Source organism: Trichechus manatus, unplaced genomic scaffold (genome assembly GCF_000243295.1).
Source record: "Trichechus manatus latirostris isolate Lorelei unplaced genomic scaffold, TriManLat1.0 scaffold00039, whole genome shotgun sequence".
Lineage (NCBI taxonomy): Eukaryota > Metazoa > Chordata > Mammalia > Sirenia > Trichechidae > Trichechus > Trichechus manatus.
Window position 1 is genome coordinate 5,677,619 of NW_004443975.1, and position 25,384 is coordinate 5,703,002.

The window sequence follows — 25,384 nt, forward strand, 5'->3', positions numbered from 1 at the left end:
GCTGCTTCCATGGGCATTGATTGTGGATCCAAGTAAAATGAAATCCTTGACAACTTCAATCTTTTCTCCATTTGTCATGATGTTGCTTATTGGTCCAGTTGTGAGGATTTTGGTTTTCTTTATGTTGAAGTGTAATCCATACTGAAAACTGTAGTCGTTCATCTTCATCAATAAGTGCTTCAAGTCCTCTTCCCTTTCGGCAAGCAAGGTTGTGTCATCTGCATATCGAAGGTTGTTAATGAGTCTTCCACCAATCCTGATGCCTTAATCTTCTTCATATAGTACACCTTCTCGGATTATTTGCTCAGCTTACAGATTGAATAAGTATGGTGAAAGGATACAACCCTGACACACACCTTTCTTGATTTTAAACCATGAAACCATGCAGTATCCCCCTGTTCTGTTTGAATGACTGCCTCTTGTTCTCATGAGGACGTGGTTCTTCATGAGGACGTGGTTCCTCATGAGGACAGTTAAGTGTTCTGGAATTCCCATTCTTCCCAGTGTTATCCGTAATTTGTTATGATCTACACCATCGAATGTCTTTGCTTAGTTAATAAACACAGGTAAACATCTTTCTGGTATTCTCTGCTTTCAGCCAAGATCCATCTGACATCAGCAATAATATCCCTATTCCACATCCTCTTCTGAATCCTTCTTGAACTTCTGGCAGTTACCTGTTGATGTACTGCTACAACCGCTTTTGAATGATCTTCAGCAAAATTTTACTTGCTTGTGATATTAATGATATTGTTCGATAATTTCCACATTCGGTTGGATCACCTTTCTTTGGAATAGGCACAAATATGGATCTCTTCCAATCCCCTCCCTTTGTTGAAATATCTCAGTTGGTATTCCATCAATTCCTAGAGGCTTGTTTTTCGCCAATGCCTTCAGTGCAGCTTGGACTTCTCCTTTCAGTACCATCGGTTCTTGATCATATGCTACCTCTTGAAACGGTTGAAAGTCAACCAATTCTTTTTGGTACAGTGACTCTGTGTAGTCCTTCCATCTGCTTTTGATGCTTCCTGTGTCATTCAATATTTTGCCCATAGAATCCTTCAAAATTGCAACTCGAGGCTTGAACTTTTTCTTCAGTTCTTTCTGCTTGAGAAATGCTGAGCATGTTATTCCCTTTTGGTTTTCTAACTCCAGGTCTTTGCACACTTCATTATAATACTTTACTTTGTCTTCTCGAGCTGCCCTTTGAAATCTTCTGTTCCGCTCTTTCACTCATCATTTCTTCTGTTCACTTCAGCTACTGGACGCTCAATAGCAAGTTTCAGAGTCTCTTCTGACATTCATTTTGGTCTCTTCTTTCTTTCCTGTCTTTTTAATGACCTTTTGCTTTCTTCCTGTATAATGTCCTTGATGTCATCCCACAACTCATCTGGTCCTCGGTCATTAGTGTTCAATGCATCAAATCTATTCTTGAGATGGTCTCTAAATTCAGGTAGGGTATATTCAAGGTCATACTTTGGCTCTCGTGGACTTGTTTTAATTTTCTTCAGCTCCAACTTGAACTTGCATATGAGCAATTGATGGTCTGTTTCACATTCAGCCTCTGGCCTTGTTCTGACTGACGATATTAAGCTTTTCCATAGTCTCTTTCCACAGATGTAGTCGATTTGATTCCTGTGTCTGCCCAATGCAATATGTTGTTTGATTTCTTGACTGCTGCTTCCATGGGCGTTGATTGTGGATCCGGTGAGGTCCACATGTATAATAGCCGTTTATGTTGTTGAAAAACGGTATTTGCAATTAAGAAGTAGTTGGTCTTGGCAAAATTCTATCATGCAGTCTCCGGCGTCATTTCTATCACCAAGGTCATATTTTCCCACTACCGATCCTTTTTCTTCGTTTCCAACTTTTGCATTCCATTCACCAGTAATTATCAATGCATCTTGATTACATGTTTGGTCAATTTCAGACTACAGGAGTTGGTAAAAATCTTCAATTTCCTCATCTTTAGTATTAGTGTTCGGTGAGTAAATTTGAAGAATATTCGTATTAACTGGTCTTCCTTGTAAGGGTATGGATATTATCCTATCACTGACAGCATTGTACTTCAGGATAGATCTTGAAATGTTCTTTTAGATGGTGAATGTGATGCCATTCCTCCTCAATTTGTCATTCAATTTTCTCATGGACCTTAATGACGTGGATAGAGTAAAGCTTTCAGGACCTTCATTTGCTGAGGTGGTACAACTCAAAATGAGAACAAACAACTGTAAACATTACTTAATAATCAGAACATGGAATGTACAAAGCATGAATCTAGGAAAATTGGAAGTCCTCAGAAATGAAATGGAATGTGTAAAGATAGATACCCTTGGCATTAGTGAGCTGAAATGTACTGGTCCTGGCCATTTTCAATCAGACAATTATATGGTCTACTATGCTGGGAGCAGTGTATGGGGCTTCCCATTATTACAAATCCTTGCCAATGCTTGGTTTTGCCAGACTAGTAGGTATGTAGTGTTATCTCTTAGCAGTTTTAATGTGCATTTTCCTCATTACTAATAAAGTGCTTTTTCACATATTTATTGGCCTTTTGAGTTTCTTCTGTTGTAATAGGTGACGTTTGCTCATCTTTCCATTGGATTGAATTTTTCCTATTAATTTAAGGTAGTTTGTTATATACTCCCAATTTATTATTAGTTATACATTACAGATACTGCAAAACCTTCCACTTATATCTTCTCCCACTCTGTGGTTTGTCTTGTTATTTTCGTAGCATCCTTGGATGAACACTAGTCTTTTTTAATGCAGTTATGTTCATAAAGCTTTCCTTTTTTAATCTGTTTAAGGGAAGCTTGCTTATATTTATTATATGAAGATATCCTATATTATCATCTAAAAGCTCATAACTTCTCCTTTTCATATTTAGATCTTTAATCTACCTGGAATTCATCATTGAAAAGATATTCCTTTCCCCACTGATTTGCCATGCATCTCTGTCATATATCAAGTATCCACATAGGCACGTGCCTTTTTCTGTCCTCTTTACTCTGTTCCGTTGGTCTATTTGTCTGTCTCTGTGCTAATACCACACTGCCTTTATTATAAATGCAAAAAACCAAACCCATTGCCGTCAAGTTGATTCCAACTCATAGTAACCCTACAGGACAGAGTAGAACTTCCCCATAGGTTTTCCAAGGATCAGCTGGTGAATTTGAACTGCTGATCTTTTGGTTAGCAGTCGAACGCTTAACCACTGCGCCACCAGGGCTCCTTTATAACTTAAAAGAAATTTTGATAAAGGTTGAGACGTTAGAGGGTTGATATGTTGTGGGATTGTTAACCAATGTCATAAAACAACATGTGTACTACTGTTTCATGAGAAACTATTTGTTCTGTAAGCCTTCACCTGAAGTACAATTTTAAAAAAAATTAATAAAATAAATGTCACAGAGTTTATGCATTAAAAATAAAAGAAAAGAAATCTTGATACCTGGTAGAGCAAATTCTCCTACTTATACTTTTTCTTCAAGAGAGTCTTAGATATACTTTATTTTTATAAATAAATTTTAGAAATAATTTGTCAATTTCTACAGAAGAGCCCTGCTGGGATTTTGATTAAGATTAGGATTACCCTGAATCTACAAATTTACAAATCAGTTTGGGAAAATTGGTATCTTTCCAATATTGGGTTTTCTTATTCATGAATGTGGTATATTTCTCAAATTATTTACATTTTCTTTAATGTCTCTGAATACAGTTTTAAAATTTTGTCCTTAGAGGTCTTACATATCTTAAAAAAACATTTATATTAGTTGCTTCATATTTTTTATGTATTTTGTTGCTGATCATAGGAATACAATTTAGTTTTGCATGTTGCTGTTGTATCTAGATACCTTGGTGAAGTCTCTTATTAATTCTAATAATTTACCAGTAAAGTATTTGGGACTTCCGATGAACACAATCTTACCTTTTTTTCTCTTACCTTGTTGTACTGTCTAGGGACTCCACTATAACGTCGAATATTATACTTATGCAATACTGTAAGCTCAATGAGAAATGGATCTCCATGTCTCTTACGACATCTTGCACACACAAAAATAATGCTCAATAAACAGTCATTGAATATAACTAAATGAGTGAGCTATTCCAGCATCCAGATGACTCATCATAGTAGAAACCATAGGCTGTCACAGAGGCAGGGAACAAGTTGAAAAAACCAGTTTAGGGATCAAAATCAGAACCAACATAACAGAATACACTCCTGGAGACCAAGATGAAGGGGCAGAGTGCAAAGATTGGCCAAGAAGGACTTAAGCCGGGTACAGAAAGAGGAAGAATACCTAATTCCCTCATGCCCCAGACACAGTGCTAGGCACTAATTCACCCTTCAACCCAAAAACAAATTCCTTTTTTTTTTAACGTGTGTTATCATGCTTCTATTGCTCTTATCTTAAAGATCACACTCTACACAATCTGGCTCCTGCTCATCTGAGGTCTTAGGACACTCTTATGTTCCAGCCTCACTGGCCTCTTTTCAGCTTCTAGAAAACCCCAACCTTCCTCGCCTGTTAGTGTCTTTGCATATCTGTTTCCTCTGCCTGGAACACTCTTCCCGCCATCCTTCCTCCTGGCTGTATCCTACGTATCCAGCAGGGCTCTGCTCGAACGTCACTTCCTCATGGAAGCCTGTGCTGCCTATCACCGCATAGCTTAGCTCCCAATGAATATACTCTTAAAGCACCAGTTCTTTTCCTTAAAGGCTCTCACTACAATAGCAATTTAATTTCTGTGTTCATGTTTGATTAGTGTCTCCCTCCTAGACTGTAAACTCCGAAAGGTTGGTGGCTCTGTCTAGCTTACTCACTAGGATTCCCCGGCACCTAGCCAGTGTCTGGCACATAAAAGGTAAGGAATAGCTATTCTCTGATTGAAACTGTGTCGACTTTCACTATTGGCTTTCATTAGTGTCACCACCTCTGTGAAATCTTTCCCTTTTCCCCCGGGTGCTCCTGGATGTTCCCTCTTTGCTCCTATAGCCCTCTGCCCATAATTCTGTGATGTCGATTAACCATGTTGAACCCTGATTACTGTAGTCCCCCTTTATCCCCTGGGGATACATTCCAAGACCCCTGTGGATGCCTGAAACCATGGATAGCACCAAACCCTATATAGACTACAGTTTGACCTATACATACATACCTATGATAAAGTTTAATTTCTAAATTAGGCGCAGTAGGAGATACTAATAATAAACTAGAACAATTATAACAATATACTGTAATAAAAGTTATGTGAATGTGGTCCCTAGGGCCGGATGGCTGGGGAAGGCGAGAGATTTCAGCACAACACTCATTTAACATTTTTGGACTGCGGTTGACTTCGAGTAACTCAAACCGTCGAAAGCGAAACTGAATAAGGGCCGCGGGGCTACTGCATTTCCTTGTCTAGACTGTGGTCTCCTTAAACTCTGTTTATCTTTCTTTTCCCAGCACCTGCATAAGTGCCTAAGTGGCAGACACCCGTTGCACCCCCATGCATGTCGGAGTAGAACTGGGCTCCATACGGTTTTCAGTGGCTGATTTTTCAGAAGTAGTTTGCCAAGCCTTTCTTACGAAGTACCTCTGGGTAAACTCGAACCTCCAAGCTTTTGGTTAGCAGCTGAGCATGTTAACCATTTGCACCACCCACGGACAACTGGCAGGCACGTAGTAGGCGTTGATATAAGTTAGTTTGAGTGAATAAATAAATGAAAAATAAATAATAAATGAAAAATGAGTCGTGTATGTGTACAAGTTCCTGAGCATTTCCTAGGATGGACAGTCTTTTAAATGACACTTACTGATGACGAGTCCTTTGTGATAATTCAGTAATTAACCTCCCTTTGTTTGAGAGGATCTGAGATAGAAGCACCTTATACTGAATTTGCAGTCGTGAATAGTGTTGCAGAGAGGGGCTGGCGTAGCGTGTGCCTGTATGGATATGTATGTAATATATCATAGATATATATTTTCTTTCTAAAAAAACTTACAAAAATAAAGAAAATGTCAAAGCCTTTTAAAGGGCGTGATCACGCTGAGTAATACAACCCTGCCTTGATTTTTACATTATTTCAGTATGAGATGTTTTTATGGCTCTTGCTAAAAATAAAAGACATTTCAGAGTTTCTCAGTAAATGAGGCGCTGCAGACTTTTCAGTTTTGTTGCTTCTCCTAAAATTAATATAATTAATTAAAATCCAGTGTTAGTCTGATTTACAATCTGTGAGTCAATGAGTCACAGCGTCTTATGCTAATAGGGCAGCTCAGCGTCCCTGGTCCCTGGCTGTCAACAATAAACTGTGTGCCCCCAGCAAAGGGCTAAGAAGAGCAGGGGTCACAGAGAGACCCAGAGAGAGAGAGACCCTCATAACCTGGCCATAATATATTTATACTGTGTTTGGAATAGAAGAGTCTGAGAATGATTTGGAAAGACAACTGCTTTTATCAAGTGTAGGAAATTAGTTTAACTGAATTTAAATGCAATTACAGGAGCAGCTGGTGAAGGCTAATTTCTGTTCAGTCTAGTTTCTCAGGCACTGCACCCCCATTCTGTTCCCTGGAAAAGGATCAAGTTTCAAGCTTAACATCATTGATACCAACCCTTAAAGGCTGATCTTGGGCCAAGGGTCAGTGCTAGGAGTTACTGAGGAGATTAACTCTCTCCTGACCTTAACCTTCATTTGTTCCTCTCCCTTCCTTTGAAAAGAGACTGCCAGATGTGAGGATCATATTGACATTACTTTGAAAGGCTCAAGTTCCTCTAAGGTGCATTCTGATGGAGGTTTCTGTCTAGATGGCTCTTGATGGGTGACCACATATGATGAGAAAACCATTGGTTTCTGTGTTCTGTGTTCTCAGCACCATAAAAAAACAGTTGCCACCGAGTCAACACCAAGTCATGGCGACCCCACGTGTGTCAGAGTAGAGCTGTGCTCCATACAGTCGTTTTCAATGGCTGCTCTTTTGGAAGTAAATCACCAGGACTTTTTCTGAGGAGTCTCTGAGTGGACTTGAACCTCCAATCTTTTGGCTAGCAGCCGAGCTTAACCATTTGCACACCCAGGGACGCCTCTTAGACTTCAAGGACTGGAAAGTTGTCTGCCTGGTCCAAACTACTCTAGTGCAGATCAAGATTGGAGACCCTGAGAGACAGCTATTCCGACTGCCGATCCACCATCCCACACAATCATACCTCGAAGATGTCAGGTCCATTTCCTCTGTATAGAAGTGAAAATCAGCCCCCTGCCATCCAAGTCAATATGCGTGTCTGTAAGAATCACCTTCAATTTGCTAAACTGTACACACAAGAGTTTACACCTTTTTTTTTTTTTTTTGACCCTGTCAGAATTTTATTTCTTTGGGCCAAGGTTTTGCCCTTCTTAAAATATCAATCCTTCTGGGATGTGTAAAATTTCGCAGTCATACACAGCCTAGTATAAATGAATTTATAAAATTATTTATAGGGGAAGAGGTTTTCACTGACAGAATGGAAGAAAGAGTTAAAGATACTGGAAAGCAGGTAGCTTTGAGGAGGATGATCCCGTGGATCCAAAGGTAAGCACTAATTTCAGGGCTTGCCTTGGCCAGTCCTACTCCTGAGCTCATACCAAGTTATTCTCAAGGCACTAGGGTGCCTATGAAGTTGTCATAGTTTCCCAGGGATCATCTGACATCAGCTCTGAACTAGTGGCTGGGGCTCAGCCTGGGATTTCCTTTTTCATGGGAAACCTTCCGAGAGCCTCAGTGTATCTAAAATGCTGTGTGATGATTCTAGATTTTGTCCCTCAGATAATCACAGGATAAGGATATCCAGCCTCAGGCCAAGAAGGGGCCCAAAGAGGTTGTTGAGTTCCTCCAGACTCAACGTGTGGTCCTCTGACCAGCAGAGTGAGATGGCCTGGCCCAGGCTGACAACGCTTACTGGATCAGTATCTGCCTTTTCACGTGCTCCCTAAGTGATGTGAATGGACATTAAAGTTTGAGAAGCATGGACTTACTCCATCCTTGGCTCCGGGCAATTTCACACTGAGCCTGGGTGGGATCTCTTTCACTCCTACACAACCTCTTTGGAAACTCACTGATTTTGTTGTTATGTAATAACTCTCACAATTGTACAACAGTGTGGTCTGGGGAGAAGAGAGAAGTGCAGAGCAGTAAGGTGGTCCTGTTTTGTTATTTCTTGCCCCCTACCTCTAGGCAGTCCCTGGGTGGTGCAAATGGTTAATGCACTGAACTGCTAACTAAAAGATTGGAGGTTCGAGTCCACCCAAAGGTGCCTGGGAAGAAAGGCCTGGTGATCCACTTCTGAAAAATCTGCCACTGAAAACCCTCTGGAGTACAGCTCTACTCTGACACATGTGGGGTCACCATGAGTCAGAATTGTCTCGACAGTAATTGACGCTGGTACTGGTACCGCTGGGCAAATGAAAACACTTTTGGCCTCCCCTGCGTATTGCACCAAAGCCAAGTCAGGCTGGGTAAGACCAGAGGGCATGAAATTAAATGTCCAGGGACCCAAGAACCACTCATTCTGAATTCCTACCCCAGTCTCCAATTTTAAAAAGGGGGAAACTAGGTTAACATGAGCATCAGCGGCAAGTTGGTGGGGAAGAGAAGTTACAACAGGACAGTCTGTTTGGAAGGGACGTGGGATGGAGAGGGGCAGGAAGAGGGAGGAGCAGGAAGGATACGCTGACTGAATTTGGAAACAAGAGCTCCGTGTGTTTTTAGCACTTTGTCTCCTTCTTCAGAAGCCTCGGTTACTTCCTTGAGGCACTGCCCCTTGCCTCTCAAAGCAGACCAAGCTTCCTGGTTCTTGTCAGGCCCCCTAGACATGGTTAGGCAGAAGTTGACACAACCAGGTCTGGGCTCTGAGCTCCAACGAGAGCTGCCCTGTAGATAACACTTTCCAAGGCCATCACCTGACGGGCCCCTTCTTCATCCTCACTCCCACCTTATCTGTGTGTTCTCTCTTCTTCAGTTTTCATGCAGGGCTCCTCTGCCCATTCTCTCCCACATGCCTTGGTACCTCCCTGGGCTCAGAGCCCGGTCGTCCTCCCAGCAGGGCACACATGGAGCTCATGCTAGTGCAGTAGAGACTCACCTTCGCACTTTTCCTTCCTTGGAAGACTTCTTGCTCCCAAAGCTTCTCATCCTCCTACAGCTCTCCTGTCTCCAGGATTCTCTCTCCCTCCTGCCACTTCCAACTCTCTTTAGGACCAAACAGGAAAAAACCCAAGGGGGATCTCAGATTGTCTCCATTTTTATTATTATTGCTGAATTGATGAACACTGATAAAGGTTTTTCACCTTAAACCCTACAGTGAGTTGAATAGTTTCACCCCAAAAAGATAGAGTGTCAGCAAAAATGAGGAAACCTCTCAATGAGATGAGTTAACCCATCAATAATCACAGCAATGGACTCAAACACACCAATGATCATGAAGATGGTGCAGGACTGGGCAACGTTTTATTCTGTTACACGTAAGGTCACCGTGAGTAGGAGCTGACCCAATGGCACCTAACAACAACAACAAAAAAGATAAGTCCAAGTCCTAATCCCTAGTATCTGTGAACGTGGCCTTATCTGGGAAAAAGGTCTTTGTAGATGTAATTAAGGATCTTGGTATGAGATCATACTGGATTTAGGGTGGGCCCTAGACCCAATGACTGTTGTCCTTATAAGAGATGGAATAGAAGAAGACACAGACACACAGATGGCCATGTGAAGATGGAAGCAGAGACTGAGGTGGCTACAAGCCAAAGAAAACCAAGGGTTGCCAGAACCACCAGAAGCTACGAGAAAGGCATGGAACAATTCAGACTTCTGGCCTCCAGAACTGTGAGAGAATTAGTCTCTGTTGTTTTAACTCACCAAGTTTGTGGTAATTTTGACACAGCAGCCCTAGGAGACGAAGACAGGCCCCAAGTTAGCATTTATTCTCCAGATATCTAAAGATATGTTTGCTGAAAAGAAAGAACTCCCCTGACAGGACTCAGAATCAAGACTGTCAACCTCAGCTAAAGTTCTCAATCTTGTTCTTGAAGTTCTGTTGCCTACAGCTTGGAGCTCAGAGCAGACGAAATTTAAAATTCCATTCATGGGGACTTGACCATCATTTCACTCCACTTTGGTTTGCATATTGCTGGGACTTTCTCAAATTTTTGGTGGTAGAGAGGAGGGGAAATCCTCAGAACATGTGCAAACAGGTATAAAATAAATCCTTAATAAAATCTTCCAGGAGAAAAAAAAAAATCCCATCATGAATACCTAATAATCACACTGCGCCTTTGTTCCCTAACAGGAGGGGCTTGGCTTTAGTACCTGTAAGATCCTCTTCCAGTTCTGTGATTTGATGCTCTTTATAGTACCTGCCCATCACTGAGATGGCACATGGCTGATGACGAGTGGTAACAAGGCCTACAGGTCAGAAATCTTAAAGAGTGACTTAGCTGTCAGGCAGAAAGGCAGAACTTTCTGACTCCTTCCCTTCCTTCCAGAGCCCTAGTCATTGGCCAGAATAGCTTGCCAGCCTCTGTCAAGTGCTTCTGCTATTAAACAGCGCTGCTCACTCCCACCTGCACCCTAAACTTCTTTTCTAGCCGTTCTTTTATATAAAGTTGGTTTTCTTTGTAAAGTCGTTTTGTTTAACCCCTGCTAAATCTACTGCTACCACAAGTTACTAGTTGCCATTGAGTCAATTCCGACTCACAGCAACCTCATGTGCGTCTGAGTAGAACTGTGCTCCATAGCGTTTTGGTTTTCAATGGCTGATTTTTCAAAAGTGGATCACTGGGCCTTTCTTCCAAGGTGCCTCTTGGTGGACTCGAACCTCCAACCTTTCGGTTAGCAGTTGAGCGTGTTAACTGGTTGCACCACCCAGGGACTCTAAATCTATTGGTACTAGCATCTCTTAAATAAGTAATACAACAGAACAGATGGATGAAGAGAAGGGACAGAGGGTTGGGGCTGGGGTGGCGATGGAGTTACGGTCTTCAGAGTCACAAGGAAAAACTGCAGGGTCAGACTAAAAGTTCAGCTCTTAACGTTCAGCTCTCAAAGGCCTGAAAAGGGCCAAGATCCTCGATAGGACTGGACATGATCAGCCCTTTAGGACCTTTATGCCAGACAAGAAAGGGTTTTGTCATCTGAGGATCAACTTGCAACTCAGCCCGCGTGAGGCCTGCTCACTGAGGTGTCTCGGCCAGGTGGTAAATTTCTCCTGTTGTCCTGTAACTTGGCTTGAAATGCAAGAGTGACCCATGTCACCTGGCACCCTGATAACGAAGAGCAAATTCCAGCAAAAAGTGCCCATGCCTAGGTTAGGTTGGCCATTACCATGCCCAGCAGGCTGCTGCCCGCCATCTGGCTACCTTAGAGAGAGCACAGCCGCTCTGCTCCTCGCCCACCTGGCTTCAGCTGCCTCCCAACCCAGTGACAGGGACAGTGTGGCCAAGACTGGGCACAAACCAGGCTCTGATTTACCTGCCTTCCTGCTCCAGGGATGCAGGGGACCAGGCCCCATAATGCTTTGTGTCCCACTTTTCCCCAGAATAGTTGCCCTGTCCTTTGGAGTCAACAGCCTTTCAGCCTTATTTGCAAATATTGAAAAATTCAAAGCTCAAATGCATTTATGCCCTTCAGAGGACAAACATTTGTGAGACGACTTTAGTAGCGATTTCCTAAGGCCTTAAAGTGTAGAAAATAACTATTGGATATATGTGAATTTTGGGGGAAAGAGTACACACCACGTGTGAATCTCGAAGGTCTCTTATTCTAATATAATGTTACAAAGAGGAGGGGTTCAGAAAAAAGAAATCATTTAGAGGACCTGGGCAGCAAATGATCTGTCATAACATTGCCATGTTTCTTAAAAGGGGGGGGGGTCAAATACAGCCAGGTAATAGCTTGTGATGTTCCTACAAATCTGAACACTTTATTTATTGGTTTATTTACACGTAATGGATTATAAGAAGATATATGGTGAATGTAAAAATACATATTCAGTGGTATACCTAGAGTATTGCACTGGCTGTGGGCGCGTGGCGCCACTGAGCGGCTTCTATTAACCCGGTACAGCCCAACATCCTTCCTCAAGCATGATAATGTGTAGATTAAAAATTAACAAGCTTGACTGGTATTTTTGAGCTGATATTATAGTAAAGTTAGCTAAAAGAGGGATGTCAGATATTTGGACAGGGCTGCAATTTCAGTGCTTACTGTAGGCACAGTTTTCCGCAGATAAGCCGCTGGCCGTACCGGGTTAATAGAAACTACTCAGTGGAGCTGTGCTCCCGGGGCCAGTGCAATACCTGCCATTCCTGCCACACCCTAGTTACGCCTCTGGCTGTTGTTGTGAGATGCCATCAAGTCAGCCCCTGAATCGTGGTGACCCCATGCACAACAGAACCAAACACTGCCCAGCTCTGTGCCCTCCCCATAATTGACTGTTGTGATCCATAGGGTTTTCCTTGGCTGAGTTTTCAGAAGTAGATCACCAGGCCTTTCTTCCTAGTCTGTCTTAGTCTGGAAGCTTGGCTGACACCTGTTCAGCATCATAGCAACACACAAGTCTCCACTGACAGACAGGTGGTGGCCGTGCATGAGGTGCATTGACCAGGAATCAAACCCAGGTCTCCCACGTGGAAAGTGAGACTGCTTAATAGGGTTCAGTTATTTTCTCCTTTCTTAATAGCAATCAATTAAATTAGCAAAACATGACTACCAATTTTTATGAACAAAAATGACACAGAGAATAAAACTTAAGAAAATGTCTATTCCTGGATTCTAGTCCATTCTCTACTTTTCTAGCTACTATTTAATTATTTTACATTTAATTTAATGTCAGACTTTTTTTTTTTCTTTCTTGAACATTAAATTACTCATAACATTTCTTTTGAAGTCAAAATCCTGATGGAGAGGAAGTAAAGTTCTAGCACCAGCTCTGGCCTCAAAGTTTGGAGCGTCAAGGCCTGTTGGTGTCAATCGCTAGTTGGGAATTTTCGTCTGTTCTTGAGTTCTGGTCCCTCAGACCAGAGGGCAGTGAGAGCAGGGTTTGCGACCACAGACAGCTGGGCTGGGATCCCAGCACAACCGCCCAGTTACTGTCCCTGAGCCTCGGTTTCTTCATTTGCAAAAACATATTCACAGATATTTTATAAGGATTAAATAAAGTAATAAAGATGAAACCTCTGCTGGGCACCTGGAACATAGCATTTAAAATGATTATCGCCATCATCAACTTCACATTCTCCTCCATATTGTCATTTTCTCATTCAGCACCAGTTCTTCAACTCATTCAAGAACAAGCCAAGCGTTGACTCTGAATTTCTCATCACCGAATGAAGGCTGGCCCTGTGGCAAGGTGATGGGGCCTGGGGTCCACTGTGGCTGTCAGCCCTACTTCTGCCATCTTGCACGATTTGCTTGGCTGCTCTAAGACTTGTCTCCTCTGCAAAGCGGGGATGATAGTAGTTTCTTCACTGAGCTACTGGGAGATATTAGGGGATGGTGAGACATGTCCTGGTTTGTAAAGATTGGTTTCCCCTCCACCCTTCATCATTTCTTTCCCCTGTGATAAAATAATGGAAAAAATCACATCACAATGCAATGCCACATAGCTACCTAAATACCTTGTAATGGAACAGGTGAAATATTTAGCCCCATTTCATCAGACTCTATTCTCTTTGGGCTCTGCTGGTTCACAATAGGTATTAATCACTGAATCATAGAAGTTAATTTATACTCATTTGTTAATCAGTTAATGGCTCTTCCCTGAGAATTTACATAATGTCTTTAGCCAGAAAAAATGCACAGTCTCCCAGAGGTTCCTGGGAAGTGCCTCTGTGGTGAGACTGCTGTGCCCATTGACAGGGGGATCTTCCCTCCATAATCCTCCAACAGCAGCAGACTCGGCCTGCGCCTGGGCTGGTCTGCTCGACTTGACAAGATCCCCATCTGTTTGCACACATCTGCCCAATCACCTGCCCTTCGTTGGCTGGGCTTCTTCCCACATTCAGATGCACCATACAAAACATTCCCTTGCATGGTCAACGCACAACTGGGCCTGTATCCTATTGGTGGGCTGAGGTGGGATGAAGTGATGTCAAGGAATAGGGAAAACCTTATATTATATCTCTTAATACAGTGATAGCAGTTGCTGTCAAGTCAACTCCAGCTCATAGTGACCCCATAGGGTCTATAGGGTTTTCAATGGCTGGTTTTTCAGAAGCAGATTGCCAGGCCTTTCTTCCAAGGCACCTCTGTATGGGCTTGAACCTCCAACCTTTCAGTTAACAAATGAGTACATTAATCATTTGCACCACCACCTCTGTCTCTGACCTGCCAGCCTGGATAGGGTGATGCTGGGCGACCAGCCTAAGCCAGGGCAGATGGTCACTCCAGCAAGGAAGAGCATGCATGATGTGAGCTCTATGCTCCTTGTAGGATATCTCTGACAGTCAAAGTCAAGTACCTGTGGCCATTGAACATTATTTCCAAAACATCGGAGAAAATGTCTCTTCAGGACTCAGAGTGCCCATTGCTGCACTGTCGTGATTGTATAGACATGTCACGGTCTGCACCTGAGTGGCAGTTTGGCTTTGGTCAGTCACTGGGGAAGACGTGTTAACCCTTTCAGTGACGGAGGCTGGCTCAGTTTATCATCCAATCCTCTCAGTTTCTAGACAACTATTCTGGGAACAAGCCACATGATGTTTTGAAGGAGAGGTGGAGAGAATCTGAAAGAGGGTAGGTCAAAGACTGACAGAGCGGCCAGGGAGTGATTGACAAGCACCGGGGGTGAACCTCTTAGAGGTTAAGTGATTCTGCAGATATTAAAATGCAAACTGCACGTTAGTGTTAGGGCTTGGACATTTGGCTGCAGCATACGTTTGGGAAAAGCATCAGCCAGACGCAGCCCCGGAAGAAGCCCTGACAGCATGCCTGTGCTGAATCACGTTGCTGTGAGGTGATTCAGCAAATGCTTTTAAGATGGGTTTGGACTGGGGAAATCCAAGGACCCCTGCTGCCAGGTCAGATCCCAGAGGTTTAATTCAGAGTTTTAAACCGTCCTTAGCTTGGGTCTGTTGCTACTGCTCTTGCTGCTGGGGCCACAGAGAAGGTAGCCAAGGACCTGGTAAGGACTCTAATAGTTGTGAGCCCCCTGGCTTGGGAAGCAGGCTGAGGGTTCCAAGGACAGACTTCTCTATAGCTAGCCATCTGGCTACTGCACATCACTCCAGTGTGGGATGCAGACAGAGAACACGCTTAGAGGCAGATTCAATAATCTGGCAAAAAGGAGGAAGTTCACAGCTTTACAAATGAGCTCCTTAGCATTAATTAACTTATTCATTAATTCATCACTAATTTATTAAGGGCATATTATATGACAAGCAATGTGGGAGGCTTGTTTGGAAGATGGAGGTGAGAGAAGATATTATAAAGATGTACAAAGACATACCTCCCTCTCTTATAGAACTCACACTAGGGGAGCAAGACAACCAAGTAGCCATATACTTAGAACACAACTTCAATGGCTACACATAGGTGCGAAAGGTGCATCCAGAGCATTGCAGGGCCTCGGAGGAGCATGCGACTATCTGAGGAATTCCATTAAGGCTTCACGGAGGAGATCTCATGAGGGCTGTGTCTTGAAGTTGTCGTTGTTATTAGCTGCTGTAGAGTCGACACCGGACTCACGGCGGCCCCATACACAATGGGACGAAACACTGTATGGTCCTGCACCATCCCCATGATCAGTTGCAGATTAGGCGGTTGCGATCCATAAGGTTTTCATGGCTGATTTTCAAAAGCAGATTCCCAGGCCTTTCTTCCTAGTCCATCTTAGTCTAGAAGCTCCACTGAAACCTGTTCAGCATCATAGCAACACACAAGCCTCTACTGGCAGATGGGTGGTGGCTGTGCATGAGGTACATTGGCCAGGAATCAAACCCCAGTCTCCCACATGCATGTGTCTCAGGAATTTTGAAAGGAAAGAGAAAAGAGGAGAGAGATAGACTTCAAAATCAGACAGACCAACATTCTAGCCCTAGATCTGGCACTTTCTAAATGTGTAAGCTTGGGTTCATTATTTAGCCTTGGTGGGCCTCTGTTTCTCCATCTGCAAAATGGAAATAATAGTGTCCACCTTGCAGGATTGTTATAAAAATTAGAAATATGTTATAAAATTAAAATATATAAAATGTGTGGCAAAATAATGGACACAAAGCGAGTGGTGGCTTTATGAAATTTGCCAGCTGAGGCTGGGAAGAAGGGTATTTCAGATAGAGAGTTGTTGTTGTTAGCTGTCGACAAGTCAGCCTCTGACTCATGGAGACCCTGTGTATGTTACAGAGCAGAACTGCTCCATAGGGTTTTCTTGGCTGTAATCTTTGTTTTTGTACTTTAGATGAAGGTTTACAGAGCAAATTAGTTTCTCATTAAACAATTAATACACATACTGTTTTGTGACATTAGTTTCCAACTCCACGACATGTCAACATTCGCCTCTTCTCGACCTTGGGTTCCCCGTTACCAGCTTTCCTGTCCCCTCCTGCTTTCGCATCCTTGCCCCTGTGCTGGTGTGCCCATTTAGTATCATTTTGTTTTATGGGTCTGTCTAATCTTTGGATGAAGGGTGAACCTCAAGAGGTGACTTCAGTACTGAGTGGAAAGTGTGTCTGGGAGCCATACTCTCTCAGTTTCTCCAGTCTCTGTCAGACCAGCAAGTCTGATCTTTTATTGTGAGTTAAAATTTTGTTCTACATTTTTCTCCAGCTCTGTCCAGGACCCTCTATTGTGATCCCTATCAGAGCAGTCAGTGGTGGTAGCCGGGCACCATCTAGTTGTGCTGGACTCAGCCTGGTAGAGGCTGTAGTATGGTGGTCCATTAGTCCTTTGGACTAATCTTTCCCTTGTGTCTTTGGTTTTCTTCATTTTCCAATGCTCCGGATGGGGTGGGACCAGTGGAGTATCTTAAATGGCCACTCACAAGCTTTTAAGACCCCAGACGCTACTCACCAAAGTAGGATGTAGAACATTTTCTTTATAAACGTTGTTATGCCCATTGAGCTAGATGTACCCAGAGACTGTAGTCCCCAGCCCTCAGCCCAGTAATTTGGTCCCTCAGGGAGTTTGGCTGTATCTATGAAGCTTCCATGACCTTTGCCTTGGTCAAGTTGTGCTGACTTCCCCAGTATTGTGTACTGTCTTACCCTTCTCCAAAGTTACCACTTATCTATTGTTTAGTTAGTGTCTTTCCCTCCCCATTTTTCCCCTCCCTAAAAAAAAAGGAAAAACCATTGCTCTCAAGTTGATTCTGACTCATAGCGACCCTGTAAGACAGAGTAGAACTGCCCCCTAGGGTTTCCAAGGAGCGCCTGGTGGATTTGAACTGTCGACACCACTGGCTGTAATCTTTACAGTAGCAGTTCACCAAGCCTTTCTCCTGGGGAACAGCTGGGTAAGTTTGAGCCGCTAACCTTTAGGTTTGCAGACCAGCACAAACCATTTGTGTCACCCAGGCTCCTTAGATAGAAAGCACACTGGTGTAAAAACAGAAGTGTGAAAAGATGTTTTGTTAACAGAAAGTAGTTTACTGCATTGGAAGAGCAGGGCTTGAAAGGAGGAAATAATAGGAGATGAATCTGGACAAGTCGACTGGGCTCCATTGATAACAGATCAGAATCGTTGTAGGTGAAAGACAGGCTAGCATCCTTCAGGCATGTCAGTCATTGCTGTGCCAGAGCCTCTCAGCCAGTCTGCTTTCCCAAGATGCTTCAGCTCACTCTTCCTCTTCCTCACCCCTTCTCTGTCCCTCACACTCTGTCACCACACCGTTTCCCCGGTTCCTATCTTCAGCATGACCATATGCCATTCCTCCTGATTCTTTAGCAGCCACTTCTATTGAGAGACCCATTGAAAGCCGTTCCTATCATTTCTCCTGCAGGTGTGTTCTGTTCTAAGAATACCCAACAACAAAAATCCAAACATCCAAGAAGTGACAGGGAGAGCTTGACAACACCAAGGATTCATCGCTCTCTAGACCTCCATTCCTTCAGCAGTTAATAGCAAACAGTAATAGTACAATCCTCGTTGGATTAAATGGGATAATTCATGGGAATCGCTGACCACAGTGTCTGTCTGGCGCATAATAAGTTCTCAAACACGCAGCTGTTGTTATTGTTATTGTTGTTATTATTAATTTTATTATTAAGTGCTTGATAAAATAATTTACATTCAACACATTTGAGTGCATACCATGTGCAGAGTGTCAAGGAATTCCTTGACAAACATGTAATTTACCTACAACTTTACAGGCAGACATATTCTGCATAGAAGAAAGCACAAACATATGGGAGCAATGTAATTCAATCATCACCTAATTAGCCAGACTATTTAAAATAGGCCTCACAATGACTATGAAACATTCTCACTTCCAAATGCCGGAAGCTGAGTCTTCCCATTATTCTCTCCTTTGGAAAACTGTGCATGGAGTGAGTGTTGGCTCCATGCTGAAGCTTCCTCATGATTACATTTAGATGTCTCTGATTCTAGTCATCTCCTTTCTTTGTCATTAGATGAGGAGGGGACTGCTTCTGCCATCTTTACTCAGTCCGTGATATTTCTCTAATGGTGATTGTTCTTCGTGTAGATGGGTGTGCCTGAGATAGTAAAATAAGAACTAACATTTATTAACACTTACTTCATGGCAGGGACTGTTCTAAGCACTTCACAGTCAATCCTCCCAACAACCTATGAGACGTGTACTGTCAGTATCCCCATTTACTAAAGGAACCAAATTCTGAGTGGTTGGGTAACCTGCTGCCTCAGTCTCCACAAACGTGGTGGCTTGAAACAATATAAACTTATTTTCTCACTGTTCTGGAGGCTAGAAGTCTGAAATCAAAGTGTTGGCAGGGCCGTGCTTTCTCTGAAGGCTCTGGGGAAGACTCCCTCCTACTTCTTCCAGCTTCTGGTGGCTCCCAGCAATCCTTGTTGTTCCTTGGCTTGTCGCTGCCTCACTCAATCTCTGCCTCTGTCTTCACATGGCCTTCTTATAAGAACACCAGTCACTGGATTTCGGGCTGATCCTAGTCCATTATGGCCTTATCTTAACTAATTCCATCTGCAGAGACCCTATTTTCAAATAAGGTCACATTCTGAAGTCCTGGGGTTGGGGGGTGGGGCATGAGTACGAGGGGAATGGACACTATTCAACCCAGGTCATCCACCCAGTGTCTCACAGCTGGTAGGTAGTACAGCCAAGGCCCACATCCAGGCGGTCTGCTTCCAGCACTCATGCTGTGAATGGCCGGGCCACACTGTTTCCCAAAGAGTCATCAAATCCAAGAGAAGTAGAAACCTTAGTGATACAAAGCGGTTGTTGCTGTGAGCTAAGCCTGTTCTTGCTTCTAGTGTCCCAGTCAACCCAAAGGTCTCTACAGAATCCAGATCCGTATCTGCTGTCAAGTTAACTCTGACTCATGACGAACTTATGTACAACAGAACAAACGTTGTCCGGTCCTGCGTTATCCTCACAATTGATTACCAGCATGTTCAAGTCTATTGTTGTGGCTATTGTGCCAATCCATCTCACCAAGGGTCTCCATTACCCTTACTGGCCCTCTACTTCACCAAACATGACATCCTCCTCCAGCGACTGACTCCTCCTTATGCTGTGTCCAAAGCAAGTGAGTCAGACAATGTTCTGTTGTGATCCATAAGGTTTTCATTGGCTAATTTTTAGAATTAGATTACCAGGCCTTTCTTCTTAGCCTTCCTTAGTCTGGAAGCTCCACTGAAACCTGTTCACCATGGGTGACCTTGCTGGTATTTGAAATACTTGTGGCATAGCTTTCAACATAATACCATCTGTGTGCCTGATCTCAGTTCATGGTCTTACCATCCCCAGTCACCCAAATATGATGCTTAGGGCCTTTCTCAACTCCTCCCTCCTCCTCCTTGGGCCCCACATCCAACTGCCCAACAAGTACTATCAATTTTATATCCAAAATGTCTTCCCTAACCCCTCTTTCCAATCTCACTACCGCCATATTGGTTTAAGTAATTCATTCTACAATATTTATTATAGACTAAAGATACAAAGATGAAAGTCATAGACCTCCTCAAATAATTCACAGCCTAGAAAGGGAGGCAGGCACATAAACAGATAACTCAAGGTATTTCTGCAAGAGGCAAAATAGAAGTAAATGATGCAATAGTATCAAGATACATAAAGCATCTCGTAACCTCTCACCTAGACCCAATAGGCTCCTAACCCACGTGTCTTCCTTATTATACCCCCATCCAGTCCATTCTTCACACTGCCACAATAACAGTCTTCCTCCAGCACAGCCCTTTCATTGGCTGACGCTTGTCTGTGGAGAGGTCAGTGTTAGGGGCAGATTTATGAGTCATAGTATATATAAGTTGTGGTGGAAGTGATGGGAGTTGTGAGCTTGTTCAGAGAAAGCACTGGAGTGATAAGAGCAACCACCTCCCATCTGTCAGTTTGTCATATTATGGTGACTTGCATGTTGCTGTGATTCTGGAAGCTCTGCCACCAGTATTTCAAATACTAGCAGAATCACCCATGGCGGACAGGTTTCAGTGGAGCTTCCAGACTAAGACAGACTAGAAAGAAGGGCCTAGTGATCTACTTCTAAAAATTATCCAGTGAAAACCCTGTGGATCACAACAGAACATTGTCTGACTCACTTGCTTTCGAGACGCACGTCATCAAGAGAGATCAATTGCTGGAGGAAGACATCTTGTTTGGTGAAATAGAGGGCCAGTGAGGGTGATAGAGGCCCTCGGTGAGACGGATTGGTACAACAGCCACAGCGATGGACTTGAACATGCTGGTGATTGTGAAGATGATGCAGGACCAGGCAACATTTTGTTCTGTTGTACATAAGGTCACCATGAGTTGTAGTCAACTCAGTGGCAGCTAACAATAAGAGGAGAAAATTGTGAGAAAGGAACCCTGGGAAAACAATGACACTATAAGGTTGCCAGAGATCTAGTAAGAGACTCAAAAAGATCATTTACAGGGGTGGGATGAAAACCAGAAAGGGGAAAGAAGACGAGGATAACAGCACAACAATAGGTTGAAAACAGTCCGTAGCATCCCATGCTGCTGTAATTTTAAGCGAGAACTAAAAAGAGGCTATTGCCTATTGATTCATGAAAATGAAATATTTCAGTCAATTGGTCAGATTAGCAATCAAGTTTCATTGGTTTGAGGTTTGACTATGAAGTTCAGGAAAGACATCAAGTAGTATGATTTCCTCTTTTAAGAAGGTTGGGGGTAAAAGGGGTGCATTTAAAATACTCTGTCTGGTATGTAATTTTTCTGAGTCCATGGCCTTGGTTATAAACACTGAGAGTGAAGACTGTCTCGCTCACATTTATATCCTTACCCTCACCTCCACCCCACGGTAACCAGTAGAGTGTTCAGTAAGTGTTTGTTTATTTAGAATAGTGGTAATTTTTCTGTAATTAGCTCTTCTAAAACACGAGAGGGTGTTTGGAAATCGTTTCTTCCACTGATAATTGTAAACATTGTTTGTCATCATTCATCAATGTTGTTTTGTCCTATTAATATGTATTCTCTAAGAAGAAATAGCTAGCGAAGCAAACTAAGACAAACATTTTCAGGTCACATTTGAGTTATCATAAATTCTGAACTTATAATGGCCCAAGTTAAGATTTATTTTTGCAATTTTGGTAGTCCATGAATTTGCAATATAAGTTGTATCAGATTCCTAGGGCTGCTATAACAAATTACCACAAACTGGGAGGCTTAAAATAACAGAAATTTATTCTCTCACAGTTTTGGAGACCATAGGTCTAAAATTAAGATATCAGCAAGGCTATGCTCCCTCTAGGGGCTCTAGGGAAGAATTCTTCCTTGCTTCTGGTGGTTGCCTGCAATCCTTGGGGTTCCTTGGCTTGTAGCCTCATCACTCCAAGGTCTCCCTCTGTTGTCACATGGACGTCTTCTGTGTGTGTGTGTCTCCAAGCCTTTCCCTCCTCTAAGGACACCTAATCATGGGATTAGGGCCCAAGCTGCTCCTGTAGGACCTCATCTTAACTTGATTATACCTTCAAAGACCCTATTTCCATATAAGGTCACGTTCACAAGTGTTAGGAGTTAGGACTTCAGCGTATCTTTTTGGGGGACACAGTTCAACCCACAACATAAGTCAATGAAAAAGTAGATTCTGCATTACCACCACCACCATAACAAAGAAATTTATATACAACATAAAGCATAAAGCAAAGTTCCACCAGCGAGTCCTTTGGGTCAAATATTGGAACTAACTGTTTGACCCATTACTCATGTTTGATCCTATTTCCTGGGTGAATAGCGCCTGATATTAAATGATCTCTTTAAAAATAACCTGCTTTAGTGTGCAGGTGCCAGGGTTAAGATTATTCTCAAACTCACTAGACTCCCATTGGCTGTGCACACAAAACCATTTACACCATGTAGCAGTAAAGTGATTGCACGTGTGCATTTACACAGAGGAAATATATCATTTCCTAGGAAAACATCAAAAGCTCCCTTCCTACCCACTCTGAGAGCCCTTCTCCAGCAGTTCTCCCATCGTTTAGCCCCAGGATATTCTGGAAGTCGATTTAGTTATAACCCTGGCACCAGCCCCTGTTCATATGAAGGCTTCAGCACAACAAAGGGAGTGGAGAAGCCCTGACTCTCCAGAGCAGGCCTGAGCTTTGCCAAATTCTCCCATCACTTTTTCAAGCCTTTCAAAATGGAGGGCTCACCAAGCCTGCCTAGAGCCATAGTTGATCAGGCCTGATCTGCTCTGCTGAGACTTGGCATCCCATGGCTCCGGATGCTGCTGCTCCAGGTCCAGCTGCAGTGCCAGCCATGCAGCCCTCCAACATGGAGTCTGTGCACACGGCCCCTTGGCACTGGCACATCAGCGTCTCTCAGGAGCACCAGGAAGCAGCGAGAAAGCACTCAAGGAAACACTGGATCAGCAAGTACCATTACTCATGGCCAGAAAGCAAGCAATGGAGCTGAAAGAATAGGCACAGTCCTGACAGCAGACGGGGGAGCTTCTGGGAATTCCAGCCCCAGCGCCTTGCACCTTCTCCAACCTTTAAGTGCAAGACATAGAGCAGGTCGTTATGCCTCCCTAACCCTGGTGGCACAGTGGTTAAGTGTTCAGCTGTTAACCAGAAGGTCAGCAGTTTGAATCTACCAGCTGCTCCTTGGAAACCCTATGGGGCAGTTCTACTTTGTCCTATAGGGTCGCTGTGAGTCGGAATTGACTCGACACCAACAGGTTTGCTTGTTTGTTTTAACACACGATCTAAACATGGAAGCCCAGAGCAGTTGTTTCCACAGACAGTCATCTTGCAGGCCTCGTTTGCATGTTACCAAGTCTACCTAGTTGTTTGGAAAAACGTGTACACCTCTCACTAAGGAACATCTCAGCACTCACGTGTTCAAGCATCAAGGGTCCTTATCAAGCTGAACTTCTCTCTTGACAAAGTAGTCCTGGGAAAAGAAGTGTAAAGAGAAACATAATCCGTGATTTGCGTCTGTAGGGGGTGCTGAATTTTTAACTGCCATATAAAAAAGGTAATTGCTTGAATCCACTGTAAACCTCAAGTGACTGGATCTTGCTTCCCCTCAGCCAAAAAGGCACTTAGTCATTTCTTCTCTTGTCAGTCAAAACAGGCCCTGGCTTCAACATTTCCCGATTCAAATCCTGTAATTCCCTCTAAGTCTATCATAACCTTCCAAAATAAGCTTGTTAGTTTAAAATAGCCTTGTAAATAGAGCTCACCAACTCACACAGAGCAAATAATGATTTATACCTGGGAGAAAAAAGGAAAACTGTCCGCATTTGGCTCATCTAGGAGGAAAGAATGATGGCTTGATGGGCTACTGTTTTAGTAATCTTTCCTTTAAAACATAAAATTTTGTCTTTTTCTTATTACAGAAATGAAACATGACCATTTAGGGAAAATTTAGAAAACCAAGCTAAGCAAAAAAAGAAAAGAAAAAGAAAAATTAAATGATGTATAATGCCACAATGGAGATATAACTTCTGCTAACAACTTGACTTGTGTTCTTCCAGATCACTCTCTCTCTTCCCCAAGTTCATCTTCAAAATGGGATCATAATGCTCATGATCCGTGTTGGCAAGGTCATCTTTGAGGGTGAAATCTGTGTCAAGAAATAACTGAGGGCAATGAACAGTGTCAGGTCATGTTCACTAGGTTCAAACCATAACAGCTTCGTTGGGTGCTCAGCCACATTTTAATTCTGCATGATGGCTCTCGGCACTGGGCTGGAGTAGGGGCATGGGGAGCCAAGAGGACTTACTGCAAGTCAACTTGTTTGTTGATCCTGGACAAGTGACTGAGCCAGAGGACAGCAGCGCCTTGCAAGGCAGACAACGAGGGGGAGAAGGAGCTCAAATGCAGGGCAGGCCCTGCACTCGCTCGCTTCTCAGGGGTACAGACCCCGGAATTCTTTCCATCCCTGCAGAGCACGGCGATCAGCACCACCCAAGCTCTGCAGAACTTTGTTGTGTCAGAAGAGAGCCCTCTCCCAGAGGAGATGTTTATTTGACATTCAATCAAGGACATTAGAGATCCTTCCAGAAGCATCTGCTCAGAATTTGAGCACATACTGTGAAAAAAGGAGGTCAATTTAGAGAAAGTCTAGATAAAATGACGACTACTACAACAATAACCATCACAAAGCGGCAGCCTATTTAAGGGGTAAAGATGTGGGTGCAGTATTTCTAGGGAAGGACACAGACCCGATTCCTTTGAACATGGGCAAAGAAGCTCATTAAAGAAGCTTGCCAAACCCAGGCATTCAGTTCTGAACAGCGGAAGTTCACAAGCATGTAAGAGGCCCTCGGGCCTCTGCATCCTGGCCAGGAACCAAAGGCTCAGTCAACTTGACACAATCAATCCTATTAATATGGAGAGTCCTTACAATTGGAGAAAATACCTCCTGGCAGCCGCATTGCCTTAAACTATCTGCCAAACCCTATCTGGGGGATGTTTGCACTATAGTTGGAAAATATAAATTTTTAGGGGGAAAAAAAGGGAAATGGAGCCCATATTTCCTGAGCCCTTGCTAACTACCAAGCATTTCGTGTTACCTCATTTAATCCTCACAGTAGCCCTACGGGGCTTAGTATCGTTCCCATTTCACAGATGAGAAAGCTGAGGTTCAGATTGCTCAATGGGTTTGCTCAGAGACTCACAGGAAAGTGACAGAGCTGGCATTTGAATCCCTGTGCAACTGGTTCCAAGGGCAGTGGTGGTTCATTGGGAGAATTCTCGACTTTGATGCAGGAGATCCAGGTTCCACTCCCTGACGA